The sequence below is a fragment of the Triticum urartu genome, chromosome 4A (genome assembly GCF_056163025.1).
Source record: "Triticum urartu cultivar PI428250 chromosome 4A, HENAU_Tu73, whole genome shotgun sequence".
In the NCBI taxonomy this organism is placed as follows: Eukaryota; Viridiplantae; Streptophyta; class Magnoliopsida; order Poales; family Poaceae; genus Triticum; species Triticum urartu.
This window is the reverse complement of record NC_141876.1, coordinates 574,126,657-574,145,274: the sequence shown is the minus strand read 5'-3', so window position 1 is coordinate 574,145,274 and position 18,618 is coordinate 574,126,657. Positions and strand designations below refer to the sequence as shown.

Here is an 18,618-nt window from a genome sequence, read left to right as displayed (position 1 = left end):
ACTTGTTTTGTTTATTTATTTTTATATTTCAGAAAACTATGAATACATATATTCCAAAAAAATATGTACTTCAACTTTCAAAAAGATTACCTCAAATCAAAAAAATATTAACACGATGTAAAAAAATGTCTGTGTAATTTAACAAAAATGTTGATAGAATTGGAAACGTTTCGCGACATTTAAAAATGTTCCCGGGTTTCAAGAAAATGTATGTTACATTTAAAAATGGTTAACATGTATAAAAAGTATATTTTATATATACCTTCAATGTACACTGTGTATGTAAAAAATGCGGAGTAGACATCAAAACAAAAAAATTAAAAAAATGTTAATCGTGTATAACAATTTATTTATTATGTATATGGGAAATGCACAGTCTGTTCGAATGTAGACATGTGGTGAAAAGAAATGAAAAAGGAAGAAACCCACAGAAAACTGAAGGAAACAAAAAGGAAACCGTTGCGAAAGGTGAAAACCCGATAAGAAAACTGCAGAGGAAAAACTCGCGCCACAGCCACATTAATGGACCGGCCCAGTAGCGGCGAGATGGTGGTCCAGATGGAGGAGCTCCGGCGGAAATACAGGACCCGATTTACGAGCAGACTGTTACTCAAAAAAAAAAGAGCAGACGTGCTCGTCTGAAGCCTGAACAAGTGAACAGATTGTCTGAATCTGAATATATAAGCAGGCAGGCGTGCCTGCCTCAGGCACGCTCAAGTGTTTTTCTCTTCACACAAGGAAAAGCTGGTCAGGTAGCACCAAAAGAATGCGTTAAACATCACTTTTTACAGACCCTCTGGCCTGGCCTGCAGCAGCAGCGGAACAAGGGAAAGCTGCAGTTATGCTACGCCTGGCCACGTACTGCACCCCTGTCGCTGGCTGCATCCATGTCTTGATCGATGTGCGGCGCAGTGCGGTGATGCCGGACGGTCTAGGCAGCCGGTGGAGCAGCGCGCATGTGACACTGTGTTCGATCGGTGAATCGCTGCCATGCATGGCACGCGTTCTGCCTCTGCATCAGGACGCCGCAAGGACTGCTCGACTCACGCCGGACCGGCTGTAAAAGGCCAGCTGCGCCTGCGTGTGATGCAGGTCCAGGCTCCGGTCCGGGCCATGATTCGCCAATCGATGGTCACCACACTAGCTAGTAGCGCGCTGCCGCTGCATGGCCACCGAACCAAACTACTCCCGATCCACGCGTCCTGCCTCCCGTAGCGTAGTCCTGTATACCAGAGGCTTGCCTGATATCAAGCTTACCTCATATCAAAAAGATTACCTCAAATCAAAAATACCCAGCATTGCCAGTATGCCACATTTTGTCACACATTTTTATCAAGCTTGCCTGAGGTTAGTTCATCAAAATAAGAGTCGCAAGTTGGCAAGTCTAAGGGAATCTTGTCACACTTTTTGTGTGTATGTCATGTGGGGTCCAAGTGTGGCTTGTCTAAGGTGTGGCTCGAACCAAACACTCACCTAAATTGGTCAAACTTGCCTAACCTAAGACGTGACAATCTTTGACAAAGTTAGTCACAAATCAAACAGCCTCTAGCTAGCCCTTCACACATTATATCGTTGGATTCAGATTTCAACATTGTTTTCAACTATATTGTTTTTGCTACACATAATTGATGTTTTATATTAGTTACTAAAATCATGGGTGGCCCTATATATATACAAAGGGACTAATAAACGAGGACGAAGGTTATTACCACGTACTACTCGCTTTGTTCTGTTCCAAGTCAAGCACTTGTTCGCTGGCACAAAACAGCACATGCGGATCGCTGGATAAATTTGTCGCCCAGAGAAAAGGATAACCAAACTACCGGGCTTAGGTGTAGTATACATGCTAGGTACTCCCTCCGTTCCAGATTACTCATCGCAGAAACGGATATATCTAAAACTAAAATATATCTAGATACATTTATACCTACGATGAATAATTCGAAATGGAGGGAGTAGCATGTACCATCGTCGTCCCAGTGGCCGGCTCCGTCGTTAACTCCACCTGCATGCGGCCCAGTAATGGCTTGCTGCCGGTCGATGCGGTTTTCGCTCGCGTCTGCAGGTCCGGTCGGGGGCCGGTCCAGTCCGGGGAGAGATGAACAGAGACAACCGCAACGTACGGCGATCCATCCATCGGTCCAGCGCCAAGCCCGTACCAACGCAAGCCCGTCTCGGAGCGGAAGAAGACGACCGTGCCGGTGCCGGTGCCGACCCGTATGGACAGGACGTAATCTTCATCGGCGCGTGGTGCAGGTGCGGACAGAGGACGGGACGATGCGGGAGCTAGGAGACGTACGTTGCCATGGCGACGCAAGCAGCAGGCAATCAAGTGTGGCGCGCGTGTGTGCGTGCTCGTGCGCCGATCATTTGGCCATCGACGAGACACCGCCACACACAACAGGTTACGTATCGCCCGTGCTCCGTAGCCCCTGCCCGGCTGCCCGGCATGGCTCATGTGGTGCAGTGTCGATCAACCGGATGCGGATGCTGCGTTTTGACTCTCAGGTGCATCTGCATTTGAGGTGAACAATGGATATACTTAAAACGGTAAAAAAAAAATTGACTTTTTTTGTGATGCTAGATGCTCATGAGTCCATGTCAAATTTCATGAAGTTTAAACATTACAGTAGCTCTTAGCAAAAAAGGAAAAAAATTGAGGATGTAAAAAAGTTTACTGTTCATGTATTGTTTGACCGATTTGTCTTTTTTGTCATAAGCTCATCAGATGTCCGAACAAAGCTGAAATTTGACACGAACATCACGCATTGGAACATATTCCACCTGAAAAAATTCAGATTATTTTGAATTTACTATTCACAGGATGCAGATGAACCTGCGCACCAAATTGAATATCCGTGATCAAACGATCTATAGTAGAGTGTAACTTTTTGTTTGAGTATACTACTAGTGTGTGCCAGCTGAGGCAAGCAAAAACTAAAGCTGAAAGGTTAATTTCTCGCCCAGAACAGAAAAAGAAAACCAGGGTACGACCGTAGGTAGTTTCTCTTGCCCAATTTTTTCACTGCACCTGGAGAATTTGTCGCTGCCGATCCATGCGGCTTTCGCTCGTGCCGCGCAGATCCGGTCGGGGGCCAGGTCCAGTCCGGAGGGAGACCGGCGCAACGGCTGCTGCGCGTACGGCGATCCAGCCCGGCCGAGATCGATCGGTCGCTGCCAAGAACCCGTACCGGCGCCCGTCGATCCTCCGACTCCGAGGCAAACCAAGCCCCACCGTGCCAGTTACCGACGCCAGCAGTACCGACAACGGGACAACACGTGGGTGGAGACGTGCAGGTGCGGACGGAGGACGGGACAACACGGGGGTGGAGACGTCGCCGTCGCCGTCGCCGAGAACTGCCTTGCACGAGACGTCGCAGGGCAAAACGATGGAGCAGTTCAGCCGCTCACCGGAAGAAGAAGACCGCGAGGACCACAGGCGAGAGCGACGTTGGATGGGATACCTGTCCGAGCTACAAGTTGCGGGGAGGGGATGGGAAGAGCTCTCGAAATCTTTGGTGGGTCGATAAGGGCATGTACAATGGTTGATAAGATAGTTATACAAAAAGATCATCTTTTGTCTTCTCTTAATAAGTCTTTTTTTATAAGTTTTCTTTTCTTCACCTCATTATTTATCTTAAATGACACTTTTAAGGTAGCACCATTGTACATGCCTTAATCCATGCGGCTTTGCTCCCCGGGACACACAGAACGGTTAACAACTTAACCTTAGTTTTCTTTTTTGGCGGGCAGCGAAACCTCAGTTTTTTTTTTTGCACCGAAATTAGGATCTTTATTTTTTAACGAATTATCATAGCAAGTGCAGGGGCAGTAGGAAGTATACTGCGGTAAAGAAGTAGTAGTACTGCACTGTACGTACGTATGCTTCCACGTATGAATCAATGACCATCATGCATTAAGCCACTTCACGGGAGTGGCACGCATGCAAGACCCAACGGCCGGAAACATAATTGTACTCGCAACCGCCTGAATGCTTACACAGTAGTACTTGCTCCGTTTCTAAATATTTGTCTTTTTAAAAATTTCAACAAATGACTATATACGGAGCAAAATGAGTGAATTTACATTTTAAAATATGTCTATATACATCTGTATGCGGTAGTCTATTTGAAATCTCTGAAAGAGACAAATATTTAGGAACAGAGGAAGTAGTACGTACCATACGTAGACAGTTTCAGCTCAAACCAGAAAAAGGGGAACGTCTCTGATTCTTTCCCAATACCGCGTTTGAACAATTCTAAGTCGATGGTCAGCTGGACATGATCGCCAGGCTGGCCATTTACACGCTACAAGGAAAAAAGGAAGGCAGCACTAGTCATCGGAAACAACAGGCCAGGCAAAGCTTCCAAGGACCAAGAGATCCGGCAGCAGGTGCGAGAGTTTCCTGCATAGAGAAGACAAGCGCAAGCCAGTTAATTAACGGAGGTGCCTTGAGATCAAGTCAACTAATGGAACCGAACCTGCCAAAGCAAGTAACCTTTTTTTTCTAACTGAACCACAATACAGCCCGGGAAGAAGAAAAATAAAAGGGATGCACGTTGCACTGGCGGAAGAGGCGGGCTGACTGACTGACCGACGGAGAGGACGCCAAGTCAGGTGGGCTTCGCTCGCAGCTTTCCAAGAAGCAAGAAGAGGCATAGCATGTGAGAGAGAGAGCTTCATGCAGTAGAGAGAGAGGCCAATCGGCAGTGCTGTTACCTTCTTGATCAAGTAGCCTTCCATTCCATGCTTGCTGCCATTATTTTTGCAGCACCAGCAGAGCAGAGGGACGGTTAACCACGCACTAATGATGCATGCATGGTTAATTAGTTGCCGGCTTGTTGCGCCTAGAAGATCTGTTTTTGGAATGTTGTTGCACCTAAAAGATGCAGACAAGTTGACCAGCAAATGAAGAAAGGAGGGAAGCTCCGTGGCTTCTGAATTCTGATTCATCATGCATGGCATGCATGCATGGACCGCGAGCGCGAGGAGGCCCAGCGGCCGGAGGTGGACGGACGCGCAGACAGACAGACAGATCATCGCTGCAGTTCATCTCCTCTCTCTCTCCCAAGGACCACCACGACATCTGCAACTGCAAAGCTGGCACACACAGGTCAGTACTCATACTAGTAATTAGCAAGGAGCAAAGCCTTTTAGTATCAATAAGCACATCTTGGGAGGCTAAGCACTTTGGCGTTGGATCCACAAAAGAAGTCAGGGATGCCCATCATCACCTCAAGAAGAAGAAGAAAAGGCTGTTATTCCCCAGGAATGTCAATGCACTTTGGTGCTTGCCACGCCATTTTTAACTCATCACCCTCCTCAGATTCGGTGCAGGTGCAAGTTGAGTGCTAGTAGGTGGAGGGAGGACAAGGTGAGCAGTAAACAAAATGGAACAAACGGTCGTACCTTGGACTGTTGTAGCCTCTCAAGGAAGGAAGCACATGGACTCTTAAACAGTTGTTAACAGTAGCAGCAGCAACACTTGTTAGCATAATACACTACCAATACAGACAGTAGCATTTGCTTGGGAGCTAGTGAATATGTAAGCCCATCTTTCTCATGCACAGAGTTCTCAGAGCTGTCAACATCTCTAGTGCCTCCATTTCTTCTGTCTTTGCACAAAAAATGATACCAACGCGTGGCCAAGGATTCTGAAACGCAGCTTCCGGCGGCAGTCGGGAGAGGTGAGGCGCACCGCGGGAGGCGGTTCGGCCGCGAGGGGCGCGGCAGGTGCATGTGCCGCCTGGATCTGGCGTCACGGGGATGGAGCTCGTGCCTATCTGGTGCGGCGCACGTTGCGGGCGCGTGAAGGGCCTGGGGGGCGCTGTCGGAGCGGCTCAAAGGCAGCGCGGATCTGCTGCTCGGAGGTCGCGAAGTATGAAGGTGGTTAGATCCGGCCGGATTTGACCTCGGTGGCTCGATGAAGGGCTTGCTGATGCATGTTGTGCGGGGCTCGAGAGGTTGACCCGGGCGAAAGCTTGTCTCCCGCGTGTCCGGAGGCGGCGATGGCAACGGTTTCAAGCGTCGTTTCCTTCTTGCTGGCATCGTCGAGGTACTCTGAGCTCCAATCTTCGCAACTTCGGGGAAAACCCTAGATCCATGGGATCGGACGATGACCGTGCTCTAGCACCATATGCCCTCTCAGGGGCTTCGTCTTTCGAGCCATGCATCATCAAGCGGGACCGATGGAAGTTGGTGGTGTTTGCGTCGAGACTTCTGTGACAATGATGATGGGCGTGTGCGATGTCGGAGATGCTGCAATGGTTGCGGCAGTCGACTCTTCTCCGGCGTGTTTGTGGGATTACCTTGGGTTATTTTTTGCGGTGAAGTCGGAGCTATGGCGGCGGGGCCCCTGTGGCGACGATGACATGCAGAAGGTGGTCTGTTCGGTGGTCTTTCGCGGCGCCAGCCTTGCATAGTTCTCCTTCGGAGCTATCTTTCATAGTCGGAGCTGTGCTGTCCTTGACGTGGGTGGCTGAGTTTGGCGCAGGGTTTCTTGTGTTTCCCACAGCCTCTAGGGTGTGGGTTGGGTCGAAATTTGTCTTCGGAGATATCGGAGTCGCTTGCTCGGAGATTAGGAAGGGCGATGACGCCTGTTGGGGAGAAGTGATGTCGATGACACCGGTGTGTGATGTTGACGAGACCCTCTATGTGAGGTGCGTGTGGTATTATGTGTGTGTCGCTCAGTGGTTTGTGACGATTTTCGCTCAGTTTTCCGTTTATTAACCGGGAAACTCTCTTCTGCTTTATTAATAAGACAAGGCAGAAATCTTGTCTCCCTTTCAAAAAGAATCCAAACAAGTTCTTGGTATCTACTGTGGCCTAGCCAAAAAAGGATTATTAAGTACACATCATAGCTACTTATTGCTATAGCCTAATTTTATGTCCACAATGAAAGCCTAGAGTGGTACCAATAATGGTTAATTATGAAGCACAAAAGTTAAATGCACTTATTATCTTTTATGGCCTGCCAACAAAGATTAAGTAACATTTTATTGGTATACTTACTACTACGCTACCACTTCTAGCCTATTTTTATGTCGGTGGTTAAAGCATCTACATAATGCCGAGCCGCCGCCCATGAAGGTCAAGCCGGAGGGTGCGAGTCCGCAGCAAGAGGCGGCCTACCTCAAGCACTGGCGGCAGATCCACCTGGCGAACGAGCACACCAACGCCGAGCGCTAGATGCAGGCCGAGCATGAGGAGAAGGAGGGTCGTGCCCACTGGGCACGAGAGGAGGAGGAGGAGCGTCGAAATCCACGCGGCTTTGCTCCCCGGGACACACGGAACGGCTAACTGAGTCTCGGTTTCTTCTTTTGGCGGGCAACTGAACCTCTTTTATTTTCTCAATCCAGATTAGGAGCTTTATTAACGAATTATCATAGCGAGTGCAGGGGCAGTACTACTAGGAGGTATAGTACTACGGTAAAGAAGTACTGTACGTACGTACGCTTCCACGTATGGATCAATGATCATCATGCATTAGGCCACTTCACGGGAGTGGCATGCGTGACCAAACGGCCGGACACATAACTAGTATGAACGTCTTTGTACCCGCAACCGCCTGCAAGATGGGAATGGGCCGGGTTGGCCCGCTGGGTCACTGACCCGGCCCAAAATCTCGAGGCCAATGGGCCAGGCAGGTTGGCCTTAAGCAATAGACGGGTCAGTGGAGCCGGCACCGTCTGACCCGATGGATCACACGGGTCGACCCAGATGAGTGCTACGTCTTCGACCAATCTCTTCCGCCGTCGGCCGCTCCGGACCAATCTCTGCGGCCGTCCTCGACCAATCTCTTCCGCCGTCGGCCGCCCCGGACCGTCTCTGCCACCGGCCACCCACGACCGTCTCTGCCGCCGGCTGCCCACGACCGTCTCTACCGTCGCCCTGCCCTGAGCGTCTCTGCCGCCGCCCGGCCCGGGCCGTCTCTGCCGCCGGCGGCGTTCCTCCCGCTGGTGCGCCTCAAGCTCGCCGTCCCGGTCACCGTCGAGCTCTCCATCCCGGTCGCCAAGCACAGGTAGCTGGCTAGCTGCAGCGCTGTGCAATTTTTTGCGTCCTGTACTCCTGTTCGGCTGTAGCTGTGTAGCAGCGGCTGTGCAATTTCTTGCTAGCTAGGATTAGTAGATAGGATTTATATCGATTTCTTGCGTCTTGCACACGTAGCTGCATGGCTGTGCACATGTTATTTTCTGCAAAATTGATTAGTAGCTAGGATTTGTGTTTGAAGTTGAGATTGCTTAAATCTGCATATGTGATTGTGGAGAATTTCCTTGTGTTGTTCTCTGATTGAGATGAATCTTCCATACTGAGAGTTGATCCATATGTATGATTGTGTACATTCAGTTTTTGTATGGTTGTGCATTAGTGTAATGTTGTGTGTAATTCTAGCTGAATTTTGGGTCGGCCCTGGGGTACCCAATGGGCCAGTGAGGCCACGGGATTTAGTCAGAATGGGTCGACCCGTGGCCCCTTGAAACTGGCCTTGAGGCCACGGGCCAGGTCTGGGTCGGCCCATTCCCATCTTGACGCCTGAAAGCTTATACAGCAGTACCGGCTAGTATGTACGTACGTACTACACAGTTTCAGCTCAAACAAGAAAAAAGGTATGTGCACAGGGGAGCGTCTCTGACAATTCCCCAATACGTAGTGCGATTGAACAACTATTATTATATGTACTCCTATCTTGCTGCTGCAAACTAACAATGCCGTTTGCTTTCCCCAAACTAACAATGCCGTTTGCTTTCCCCAAAAGGGAAGGGGACTGCCGGGGTCTCTAATAATACGTCTAGATATATCTTCTTTTATTTATTTTGATGATAAGTATTCCGGACGGAGGGAGTATGATGCCATGAAGGTTTGAGCCTGCCCTGATAATGATAACAGGAGGAGAAATAACCGCAGCTAACCTGATGAATGCAGTTAGCTTGACATGATCGCCAGGCTGGCCATTCACTTCTTCTAATTTTACCACTGTACCACGGGCCAATGGCCAATGGGAGAAAGGGTACACGCTAGGAAAATAGTAGGAAGACACACTACCGGACTCGCGGTCTATGCCTACGGCCACGGGCCGTCGGCATAGGCCCCTAAGCCGTCGGCATAGATCTATGCCTACGGTTGCCGTCGGCATAGGCCCGTCGGCATAGATGTCGTCAGCGTAGTTTTGTCAGACCGTCGGCATAGTATAGCTGTCGGCATAGGGGCCTATGCCGACGGCCTGACGTCAGCCGTCGGCATAGTATAGCCGTCGGCAGTGTTTTTCGTCTGACGGCAACGGACGGCGCCGTCAAAAGCGCTGACGAATCACGCAATGCCACGTCGCAGAGATATGCCGACGGCAAATCCTCTGCCACGTGGCAACCCGTGGTACTCCTAGTGGCAGGGCTATGCCTACAGCAAAGCCGTAGGCATAGCAGCAAAGCCGTAGGCATAGATGAATCTATGCCGACGGCTTTGCCGTAGGCATATCTCTGCCACGTGTCATCTCCTGGTTCCTCCTGGCAGCAGGGCTATGCCTACGGCAAAGCCGTCGGCATAGATTTTCAGCTATGCCTACGGCTTTGCTGTAGGCATAGATGTGCCACGTGGCGAGCCCTGGTAACTCCTGGGCGTATATATGCCGACGGCTTTGCCGTAGGCATAGTTTTTTTATTTTATTTTATTTTCCCTGTTTTCTCTTTTCCAATTCATTTGACAGCATTTCAAAACAGAACAATATGAAATTATGCAGAAATATGACAATTCATCATGTAAACATACTCAAGTTCATCTAAACATACTCAAGTTCACCATCATCATCTAAACATACTCAAGTTCATCACATCATCTAAAGATCATCACCGACGGAAGTTCACGAACATAAAAGTAGTGCAACACATGAAACATCATAAAAGTAGGAATATGAAAGGCATGGCATGATGGCCACATGCACGGAATCATCAAGCAAGACCACCTCCGCCAAAACCACCACCACCTCCGCCAAAACCACCACCTCCTCCGCCAAAACCACCACCACCTCCGCCAAAACCGCCATCGCGACCACCACCACTCTGCCAGATCGGAGTGACTGGGGTCGACGGAGCAGGAGTCGAGCCACCGGTCCCCTACATGTTTCAGAAAAGATTCTAACGGTAAATATGATATGATAGTGTTTCATGAACGAGAACTAGTTTGCCAGTAGTTAGGCAAATGTACTAACCGGACCATCACTGCCTAGTGCCACCCATTCATCGAACGTGGGCACGTGTGGGGGTTCTCCCGCAGGTGGTGGTGGGGGTCCCATTTGTGGTGGATCCGTGCGGTTAGTCCAAGACGCCAACATAGCCTGAATGTTAGTTAAACAAGCAAACTAGAAGATCAGAAGGAATGAAAGTGCAAAAATTTAGCTTGGTTTTAAGAGGGCAAAACTAACCGTCATCATCTGACGGTTATAATCATCGTTTGCCTTCACTCATTTCAAGTACTCCCGCACCTCGAGATTCCTATGCTCGACAAACTCCTTATATGCCTACATAATTTAGGTTGTTTCTAAGTGAGCAATGCTGAAAATAAACTGAGAATGCTAGATAGAAAAAGATAAAGAGGAAGTACTTACAGCATGCTCGCGGGCTAAGGGAGTCTGTGAACGCCCCATACTCTCTAACTGGCTCGGGTTGGTAGCCCGAAGCTGTGTGTACGAGATCGAAGGAGTGATCAAGCCGTCGAAACACGGATACCGGCCATTCTTCTTCCCCTGGATGGCCACCACCGCCGTGTCGTCGATCTGAGACTGGGCGACCTCAGCAACAGGAACATCCGGATGCAACTCCTGATAGTGATGAATGTAAGACCCCAGGTGCTCCTCGGTCTTGCCGTAGTACTGGCTCTCGCCCTCCTTGCGATGACTCCGCTCGCGGGCCAGCTTCCACGACTCCATGTCTGAGAGCGGCCTCTTCAACTTTTCCTCCTACAACGTCAAATAGAAGTCAGCCATACATAAGAACATGACGGTAAAGAAGAACAAAAATGCATCATGCACATAGATATACCTTCATGGCCTTGAAGCCCCAGTGGTTCCTGTTTCCTTGGCCGTGTGTCCCGTCGTCTCCACGGTTAGCCCGGGCCTTGATGCTCTTGGCAGCAAACTCTGCATCGGCGCCGAGCCACCTATCCACCAAACTCGCCCATCCGTCATGCCTTCCATAGCACCAAGGAGGAACAACCTATGCAAATTTTGGAAGCATGACATGTGAGCACGAAACATATATTTGACTGCTTGAAACAATGAAAAGTTAGTAATAGTTACCATCATGAACTGCTCCCTGTTCAAGGTAAGTCGTAGCTTCTGCGCTTGAGTTTTGGTCATCTTTTGGTGCAGGTAGATGTGGTAGTACTGCGAGACGGCAACCCAGCGCACCTTGTACTGCAACTGACGAGCTTTCTTCTTCGCAGCCGCAAGCAAGACCACGTCGGCTCTGGCCTTGTGCTCGTCAAGAACTCTATAGAGTTGCTGCAATCATGCATAAACCAGAAGCAAACAAGGCATGAGTTGAGTGATTCAATGATAAACTATGAACGAAACTGAAGACAAGTGATTCAGAAGAGAACTTACCCAAAATTTGGTGATCACGGCCTTAGCGGCCGTCCCGTACTCCGCGTTGCTGCAAGCCTCGTAGTGGGCCCAGCTCGTGGCCAAAACCCGCTGCTGCGGGTCCCTGTCTGGCCGCGGGCAGAATAGGCCAGGCCAAAACTCCTTCAACAGGACAATCCGAAAGAGCTGCAGTGATAAATATGCAATTGAATGCATATTTATCGATGCAACCCTTTCGGACGGGAGACCTAGGTTACGCGACTTGATGTGAAAATTTAATCTAGTGACATGGAAAAAAAGTGGACGAGGTCATGGAATTGCTGCTCACCCTCCGATGTAGTCGATCAAAGGAGAGGGATGATCGTGGACCAACACCTCCAACGTTGACGATCACTCCACGAAGATGGAACACCACAAATCCTGTTAATTACACCGAGTGAAAAAAAATTAGGTCATCACATATCACATAAAGCATTGACACTATATTATGAACCAACATGAAACAACATCTCAAATTACAAAAAAGCTTTATTTAAGTGTCCTATGGAACAACATGACCTAACACTAAACATGACCAAACACAAAACTTACAAATATTCATCAATCCATCCATCTAACAAAATTTCATCCATCCATATATCACAAATCCATCTAACAAAATTTCATCCATCCATCTATCACAAATCCATCTAACAAATTCATTAATCCATCCATCTATCACAAATTCATCTAACAAAACATAACAACATTCATCAATCCATCCATCTACCAATATTCATTAATTCATTTAACAACTAGTAACATAACAACTATCACAAATTTCATCCATGCATCCATGCACATAACAACTAGTAACATAATGCAAAAAAAATCATCCATGCATCCATCTCACCGCTGTAGGGGTCGCCGGGACGGGCGGCGGGGTGAAAGATCGTGGATGTCGCCTAGAGGGGGGGGGTGAATAGGCGTTTTAAAATAATTACGATTTAGGCTTGAACAAATGCGGAATAAACCTAGCGGTTAATTTGTCAAGCACAAAACCTAAAACAACTAGGCTCACCTATGTGCACCAACAACTTATACTAAGCAAGATAAGCAACTATGTGATAGCAAGATATATGACAAGAAACAATATGGCTATCACAAAGTAAAGTGCATAAATAAAGAGCTCGGGGTAAGAGATAACCGAGGCACGCGGAGACGATGATGTATCCCGAAGTTCACACCCTTGCGGATGATAATCTCCGTTTGGAGCGGTGTGGAGGCACAATGCTCCCCAAGAAGCCACTAGGGCCACCGTAATCTCCTCACGCCCTCGCACAATGCAAGATGCCGTGATTCCACTAAGGGACCCTTGAGGGCGGTCACCGAACCCGTAAAAATGGCAACCCTTGGGGGCGGTCACCGAACCCGTACACTTTGGCAACCCTTGGGGGCGGTCACCGGTACCCGTCAAATTTCTCGGGGCGATCTCCACAACCTAATTGGAGACCCCGACGCTTGCCCAGAGCTTTACACCACAATGATTGAGCTCCGAACAACACCAACCATCTAGGGCGCCAAGGCACCCAAGAGGAACAAGCTCTAGGGTGCCCAAACACCCAAGAGTAATAAGCTTCTCAAACTTCACTTCCACGTATCACCGTGGAGAACTCAAACCGATGCACCAAATGCAATGGCAAGGGCACACGAGTGCCCAAGTCCTTCTCTCTCAAATCCCACCGGAGCAACTAATGCTAGGGAGGAAAATGAGAGGAAGAACAAGAAGGAGAACACCAAGAACTCCAAGATCTAGATCCAAGGGGTTCCCCTCACATAGAGGAGAAAGTGATTGGTGGAAATGTGGATCTAGATCTCCTCTCTCTTTTCCCTCAAAAACTAGCAAGAATCCATGGAGGGAATGAGAGTTCGCAAGCTCAAAGAAGGTCAACAAAGGGGGAAGAACACGAGCTCAAAAGATTAGGTTCAAAGGGGAAGAAGACCACCTTTTTATAGGAGGGGGAAAATTCAACCGTTATGTGCTCAGCCCGCACACGAGCGGTACTACCGCTCCTGGTCCCGATACAACCGGGACTCACAGTATACGTGCAGAACCCTACCAGGCGGTACAACCGGGCGACCAGGCGGTAGCACCGGTTGAGAAGAACAACCGGACCAACCGCCCAGCCACCGCTCAACCACCGCATAGGAACAGAAGGGAGTCACCCCTGAGTGCGGTAGTCGAGCGGTACCGGGCCGGTGCAACCGCATGGCCTTGAGCGCTCGGGCGGCTAAGTCCTGAGCGGTAGAACCGCTCCGGACACCGGTGGTACCGGTACGACCGGACCAACCGGGCCACCACCGCCCGAGTACCGCATCAAAACAGAGGCCTGACCGGTACTTGGGCGGTGCCTGGTCGAAACAACCGCCCAAGATTTTGCTGAGCAAGTTGGCGGTACCACCGCCCGGAAGCAGTGGTACAACGGCTGAGAGCTCCAAGCGGTACTACCGCTGGGGCACGCGGTACTACCGCTGGGACCAGACAAAAACCACTCTCAAGAAAACCAGAACTGCCATAACTTCTGCAAATGAGCTCTGAATCGAGCAAGCTCAAGCTTGTTGGAAACAAGACGACGAGTAGCATCAAAACTGCGACTGGATATAGTAAGAAGAGGCAGGGGAGGTATGCCAACAAATAGAGGAGTGAAACTTCCAACCGAGAAGAACCGGCAAAACCTCCAACAACGAAAACATCATAGAAGATGCATGCGAACTCCGTTTTTGATGAACTCAAGCTTGTCATCAAGATGACCATAAGCTCTAAGACTCACAAAGAGAACCAAACAAGAACCAAGAAAGATGATGCAAGGATGCAATGGTTTGAGCTCTCTACGAACGATACGATCAAGCTACTCATCGAGCCCCCCCCTTGATAGTACGGCAATCGATCCTATAACCCGGTCTCCCAACTACCATCATGAGACCGGTAAAATAGAAAACCTATCAAGGGCAAACCTTTGCCTTGCACATGGTCCACTTGAGCTAGATGATGACAATCTTGACTCCCTCAAGTTGGACCACCTTTCTTGATTGTGTTGACTCGATGAAGACTAGTTGATTGCTCCCCCATACTCCACCATGGGTGAGCCACTCTTCCGCACATCTTCACAAGTCCATTATCACCACAAAGGACAACAAGCTTCAAGCATTTGATCTCTTCGTGATGCTCCACTTGAACTTGCACACCGCAACCTAACCCCACAAAGAACTCTCACGAAGACCATGGGTTAGTACACAAAGCGCAATTGACAATTCTTACCATACCATGGGATCACTTGATCCCTCTCGGTACATCTTCTGCGCTTTGTGAGTTGATCAACTTGATTCACTCTTGACTTAGTCTTGATCAACCTTGAACCTTTTCAATTCTCTTCATTTGAATGATGTCTTGAAGGTAGACATGAATGATCACACAATCTTCTTCTTCAATACATGCTTGCAATAAGCTCAACTCTCACATGACCAATCTTTGGATAATTCCTTGAATAACACCTTGGTCGACACAAACTCTCCTTGAAATCAACACATGCACTCCAAGAAAAGCCTATGGACAAAACCTTCAAATCTAACTCAAGGAAACCATTAGTCCATAGAGATTGTCATCAATTACCAAAACCAAACATGGGGGCATCGCATGTTCTTTCACGGGGCCACCGCTGCAAGGGTCGCCGGAGGAGGGCTCCGAGCCCCGGCCGGCACGGCGAGGGCCGAGGCCCGAGCAGGAGGGAGGCGGACTCGGGGCGGCCTGGCTGGGGCGGCGCGGCGCGAGGAGGGTGCGGAGAGGGGCGCGGCGCGAGCAGGGGGCGGTGGGGTGAGGGGGCGGGCTGGAGGCGGCGACCGGCGAAACTGGGTCGGGGTGGCGGCGCGGCATGAGTAGGAAGGAGAGGGGCGCGACGCGAGGAGGGGTGGAGAGGGCCGCGGCGGCGACGCGGGTCCGGGTGGCGAGGCTGACGGCGGCGGCGCAAGGAGGTGGGCCGAGGCGTGGGTCAGGGTGGAGCGGCGGCACAGCGTGCCGGGTCGGGGGCGTGATGGGGAATGAGTGGAGGGGGTTCGCCCCGCGGGTGGATAAGGCAGCTTAGCCGTCGGCATACGTGAGGAGGCCACGTGGCACCTATGCCGACGGCTTAGCCGTAGGCATACTTTTTTATTTATTTATTTTATTTTTTTATTACCCACGTCACTGATCCGCGTAACGCCTACCGTATGGCCGCAGCTATGCCGACGGCATAGTTTTATTTTCCTTTTTTATTTTATATAATTTTTTTATGTTTTCTTATAGTTATATATTTATTATTTTTATTTTATATAGATTTTTAAATTTTTTTATAGTTATATTTTTCCTTTTTATGTATTATTATTTCATATAGATTTTTATTTTTTTTAAACCGCTCAGCCCTCTCCTCTCCCGGAACCACACAGAGGGGAGGGGAGGGGAGGCGCCGAATTCGAGCAGCTTCGCCCGCCAAGGCCGTGGCCTGGTCGCGGTATGGGAGCGCCATGGCCGCCCTCGATCGCGTGCTCGATCTGGAGCTTAGTTCGTCAGGTGAGTGAAGGGGGAGGGGGTCGTCGACGGTGAGGGTGGGGGCGGGGGCGGGGGTAGCTTAGTTCGTCAGGTGAGTGAAGGGGGAGGGGGTCATCGACAGAGGGACACCTGGGAGCAACATCCGGGCCAAACCCACTGCTACATATCCACACCGTGTTGAAAGCACAAGTGCTCCCTAGGTGGTTTTGGTAATTGATGACAACATATCTCTTGTTGGACTAATGTTTCTATCTAGTATGTTTCAGATAAGTTCAACAATGGAGTGGCATGGACTAAAGGTTGTGGGAACTCCTTCAAGATGCTAAGGACAAAGGATTGGCTAAAGCTTAAAACTCAAGACTCTTCATTCTACATTTTAGTGATCCAAGATCACATTGAGTCCATAGGAAAAGCCAATACTATCAAGGAGGGATGAGGTGTTGCTTAATGAGCCTCTTGCTTCATGTGCTTAATGATATGCTCCAAAATCCTCAGCTACTTTCCCACTTCCACAAATGACCTAAACCCTAAGCCAAACTCGGTCATACCGATTCTTTCTATCCGGCGCCACCGAGCTTCACTTGTCATAAGCCACTGCCAAACCCTAGCAATTCGGTTCTACCGATAGGGATCTCGGTCTCACCGAGATGGGATTGCAAACTCTCTGTTTCCCTTTCGTAACTTTTCGGTCTCACCGAAAGAGCGAATCGGTCCCACCGAGATTGCAATGTAAACTCTCTGTTTCCCTTTTGTAACTTTTCGGTCTCATCGAAAGAGCAAATCGGTCCCACCGAGTTTGCCTGACCAACTCTCTAGTTAGCTTATTACCAAACTCGGTCTCACCGAGTTTGTGTAATCGGTCTCACCGAGATTACGTTATGCCCAAACCCTAACCATATCGGTCCTACCGAGTTGCATGTCAGTCCCACCGAAAATCTCTAACGGTCACTAGGTTTACCTTTTTGGTCCGACCGAGTTTGTTGATTCGGTCCCACCGAGATTGGAAAACTGTGTGTAACAGTTGGATTTTGTATGGAGGCTATATATACCCCTCCACCTCCTCTTCATTCGTGGAGAGAGCCATCAGAACACATACACAATTCCAACTCATATGTTCTGAGAGAGAACCACCTACTCATGTGTTGAGACCAAGATATTCCATTCCTACCATATGAATCTTGATCTCTAGCCTTCCCCAAGTTGCTTTCCACTCAAATCTTCTTTCCACAAAATCCAAATCCTATGAGAGAGAGTTGAGTGTTGGGGAGACTATCATTTGAAGCACAAGAGCAAGGAGTTCATCATCAACACACCATTTGTTACTTCTTGGAGAGTGGTGTCTCCTAGATTGGCTAGGTGTCACTTGGGAGCCTCCGACAAGGTTGTGGAGTTGAACCAAGGAGTTTGTAAGGGCAAGGAGATCGCCTACTTCGTGAAGATCTCCCGCTAGTGAGGCAAGTCCTTCGTGGGCGATGGCCATGGTGGGATAGACAAGGTTGCTACTTCGTGGACCCTTCGTGGGTGGAGCCCTCCGTGGACTCGCGCGACCGTTACCCTTCGTGGGTTGAAGTCTCCATCAACGTGGATGTAGGATAGCACCACCTATCCGAACCACGGGAAAAACATCCATGTCTCCAATTGCGTTTGAATTCTCCAAACCCTTCCCTTTACATTCTTGCAAGTTGCATGCTTTATTTTCCGCTGCCTATACACTCTTTGCATGCTTGCTTGATATGTATTGTGAATGTTGAAATTATGCCTAAACTCCACTTAAACCGAAAAAGCTTAAAAATTGCAACTTTAGCATTAAGTGTCTAATCACCCCCCATCTAGACACATCTACTTCAAGATCCTACAAGTGGTATCAGAGCCTTGGTTTCCATTGCCTTGGTTTAATCACCATTGGAGGAAGATGGATGTGTCTACTTTAGAGAGTCTTAGACATAGAGTGCCTATTCTTGATGGAGAGTATTTTCACGAGTGGAAAAATGAGATGCTTGTAATCTTCAATCAATATCATTTGAACAAGTATATTGCTAGTCCTTGTGCACCTCATATTGATCCTTTGCATCCTACCCTAGATGAAGATATTGACATGATTCGCAATCTTAGAACTATTGAGCTCATCATTAGAGGATTGCCCAAAAATTTGATTGCTAATTTGCCTACTCTTAATTGTGCCTATACTATATGGAAATTTCTTGAGGAACGATTTCCCGATCATTCCTTGAAAAATTTGGATGAAATTCTCCATAAATCTATTGCCTTGAGTAAGATGAACTCTAGTGATCCTAGTTTTGGTGATTATCTATTTGAGCTTGCCAATCTCAAGCGAGATAAAGGAGATGTTGGAATCATTAGTGATATCATATTCGAAGCTATAAGAATTCATAAAGGTGACCACTTTGATGATCATTTATCTAATGAATTACCCTCTCTAGGAAATGATGAGTCACAAGATCATGGTGAACATGGATACTATGAT

General features: G+C 48.7%; 1 long non-coding RNA gene across 6 annotated transcripts; it reads right to left on the bottom strand.

The window, feature by feature from the left end:
* Positions 1–436: 436 nt before the first annotated feature.
* Positions 437–5,832, bottom strand: LOC125554254 (uncharacterized). Of its 6 annotated transcripts, XR_007304360.2 has the most exons (4): positions 4,499–5,824; positions 3,032–4,405; positions 2,679–2,784; positions 1,263–2,514 (listed from the first exon to the last, which is right to left on the bottom strand). It is a non-coding gene; the product is annotated as an uncharacterized LOC125554254 (long non-coding RNA). The 6 variants fall into 6 exon arrangements; XR_015601671.1 differs by adding an exon at positions 437–1,252 and having other exon boundaries at positions 1,967–4,405; positions 4,499–5,819; XR_015601670.1 differs by having other exon boundaries at positions 1,263–4,405; positions 4,499–4,634; positions 4,720–5,832.
* Positions 5,833–18,618: the final 12,786 nt, after the last annotated feature.